The sequence below is a fragment of the Malania oleifera genome, chromosome 8 (genome assembly GCF_029873635.1).
Source record: "Malania oleifera isolate guangnan ecotype guangnan chromosome 8, ASM2987363v1, whole genome shotgun sequence".
Taxonomy (NCBI): Eukaryota; Viridiplantae; Streptophyta; class Magnoliopsida; order Santalales; family Ximeniaceae; genus Malania; species Malania oleifera.
This window is the reverse complement of record NC_080424.1, coordinates 14,983,329-14,986,701: the sequence shown is the minus strand read 5'-3', so window position 1 is coordinate 14,986,701 and position 3,373 is coordinate 14,983,329. Positions and strand designations below refer to the sequence as shown.

General features: G+C 34.7%; 1 non-coding gene across 1 annotated transcript; it reads right to left on the bottom strand.

Moving 5' to 3' along the window:
* Positions 1 to 2,047: 2,047 nt before the first annotated feature.
* LOC131163280 (small nucleolar RNA R71) lies at positions 2,048 to 2,154 on the bottom strand. The gene has a single exon (XR_009139050.1). It is a non-coding gene; the product is annotated as a small nucleolar RNA R71 (small nucleolar RNA).
* Positions 2,155 to 3,373: the final 1,219 nt, after the last annotated feature.

Below are 3,373 nucleotides of genomic sequence, written 5' to 3'. Positions count from 1 at the left end.
GTATTTATTTGTGAAAATTATTTTTTTGGGAGATATTGATTAAAGGGTAGATTTGTGAAGCATCTAATTCTTAACATAAAAATCATATTGGTACATACACATTGAGCTTCAAGCATTTATCATATGATTATGTGTTAGGATTTATCGTGTATTCACTAGCTTTGTGTAGAAGCATTTGAGTTATTTTGCAGAAATTGTTATTCCATTTGGTATACATGGTTTGGGTTGTGAATCGGAATTGAGGAGGAAGCTATGCCTCTTGTAAGGGAAGCTCCGTCCCAGTTAAAGGAGCGGATTATTTAGTGGAATCCTTGAGTGGGTTATTCAAGGTGAGGATGTAGGCTGGGGTAGGCCGAACCTCGTAAAATCGAGTTTGCATCTCTCTTACCCTTACCTCTATTTAATTTCCATGTAATCATATTGTGTATGTGTTGATAAATTTGTGAATGATTGAATAATATGGTAATATTGCATGCTTGATAAAACACACATAAAATTACTCATTGGGTTGATTAATTTAAATATTTAATTGAGGTAGTAATTAGTAGTTTGGAACTTTGTAATTGATTGTTTTAAAAATTAGTATGTAAAGGACTTAATTTTTAAAATACCCAATTCAACCCCCTCTTGGGATTACACCGTAATTCACAGAATGCATGGTGAAAATGTTTATGCTTGATTTAATTTTTGGTATAAAATAATTTTTGTATTTTAGAAAAACGATGTAGCCTAGTTTTAAATTATGCTCACTCTTCGATGCTAATCTGAAGTAGTTTTCTTTAATGTTTGTCTGAGTTATTCTGCGCTTAATGTTTTTAATTAACTGGCCATTAATTAGAAGATGTTGGTCTTGTGAGTTGCTACCGAAAAGCGGAATTATAGGATAGATCTAGGATAATTTAGCGTAGGTGAATATAGAGATCGAGAGATTTATATGAACTTACGTAGCGATAAAAAAAAATCGAGGATTTTATTGCATTCTTGTGTTATTAATTTGCATATTCTTATGTTAAATAATAAATAAGAATAGGTTCTGATTGACTATTGAAAGAGACTTTTGGAAAAATTAGAGATTTGCTAACAAACAGAAAAAACGAAGTCAAATTAATTAGATGAGTAAAGCATAGTGATAAACTAGGTGAAATTGATTTCCTGGAAGTTTTCACCCTCATTAATTTGGTACGTGGCAACCAATTTTATTTTCCCTTGAATAGTTTATTTAAGCCTTATTTCAATTTCACATTCTAAAATCATTAATTTTTTTTAATTAAAATCAAGATTAGTACAATTTTGGTACTTGGTAAAATTAAGACATTAATCCCTGAGGACGATACTCTTCACATCACTATATTATAAAACTACGATACTGTGCACTTGCAGTTTTGCACTGATCAAGTTTTTGGCATTCGTTGCTAGGGATTGAGTTTTTATTATTTTTGCCAATATCGATACAAAGTAATCTTGGTTTTAATTTAGAATTTTATTTTTATATTTTTTATTATTTTATTTCTTATTTTATTTTATTTTATCATCTTCCTTATTTTAGGTGTGTTTTTGACGTTGGATGCGCCGTGCTAGAACCCGTGCCATTATTCCTTTTTATCCGGAGATTGAAAGAACACTTAAAGAACTAAGGAAAGAGAGGGTACTAGCCATGGAGAACAGACAAGATAATGCGCAGCCATGCACCTTGAAGGATTACGTATGACTAGTTATGAATGAAAACTATTTGGGTGTCAAACGCTAGCCCATTAATGCCAACAATTTTGAGCTCAAACCCGCATTAATCAGTATGATGCAGTAGGCCCAATTCAGTGGATCACCACTTGATGATCCCAATATCCATTTGGGGATATTTTTGGAGATTTGTGACATTGTAAAGATCAATGGTGTTACTGAAGACACCATTAGACTGAGACTGTTCCCTTTTTCTTTGAGGGACAAAGCAAAAGGTTGGTTGCAGTCTCTACAATCGAGGAGTATCACTAGTTGGCAGGACATGGCAGAAAAATTTCTAGATAAATTCTTTTCACTTATAAAAGTAGCTCAACTTAGGAGTGAGATTGTTCAATTCAAGCAATATGATTTTGAATCACTCTATGAAGCATGGGAAAGGTATAAAGATTTGATTCGACACTGCCCACAACATGGATTGCTAGATTGGTTGCAGATTTAGATGTTCTATAATGGGTTAAATGGGCAAACTCGGACTTTAGTTGATGTTGCGTTTGGGGGAACATTGATGTCAAAGACACCTGAGGGTGCTACTGCTCTTTTGTAAGAAATGACCTCAAATAACTATCAATGGCCAACTGAAAGAACTATGGCTAAGAAAGTTGCTAGGATTCATGAATTGGAGCCATTTGCTGCACTTTCTGCTCAAGTTGCTTCTCTATCTCATCAGATTTTAGCTTTGATGACCCAGAGGATACCACAAAGTGCAGAATATGTGGCAGCTACTAATAGGACAGATCCAAGCAATGGAGCGAGTCAAGAACAAGTTCAATACATCAACAATCGGAACTACAATTATTGTGGTGATCCTTTGCCACAATATTACCATCCAGGGCTTCGAAATCATGAGAATTTGTCTTATGAAAATGCAAGGAATGTGCTGCAACCTCCTCCAAGACTTGATAGTCAAAAAAGTGAGAAGAAGATGTCACTTGAGGATGCCATGATATCTTTTGTTGAGGAGACAAAAGCAAGATTTAAAAAGATAGATGCACAACTGGATAATATTGAGACTCATTGTAACAACATAGGAGCAACCATGAAGAATCTTGAAATGAAAATTGGGCAATTGGCCATGACCATAAATTCCCAACAAAGAGGAACTTTTCCTCGCAACACAGAGGTGAACCCAAAGGAACAATGCAAGGCCATCACACTTAGGAGTGGAAGAGAAATTGAGAAGTCACCAGCAAAGGAAACCATGTCCACACCTACAACTGCAAATAATGGTCGAAGTAAGAATAAAGGGGAAGAAGAGGAGATTGTGGATGATACACTAGGAGAGAATGACACGCAACCAAAAATTTTATCTCTTGAAAATCCTCCTATTCTCTTTACTCCATTTCTTTATCCTCAACGTTTTCAAAAGCAAATATTAGATAAGCAATTTTCCAAGTTTTTGGATATTTTTAAGAAAATACACATAAACATTCCTTTTGCAGATGCCTTGGAACAAATGCCAAACTATGTCAAATTCCTGAAGGACGTCATCTCAAAGATAAGAAGGTTGGAGGAGTTCGAAACAGTGAAGCTTACCGAGGAGTGCGGTGCTATTCTTCAAAAGAAATTGCCTCTAAAATTAAAAGATCCAGGGAGTTTTACTTTGCCTTGCACTATTGGAAATTCATTTTTTTGATAA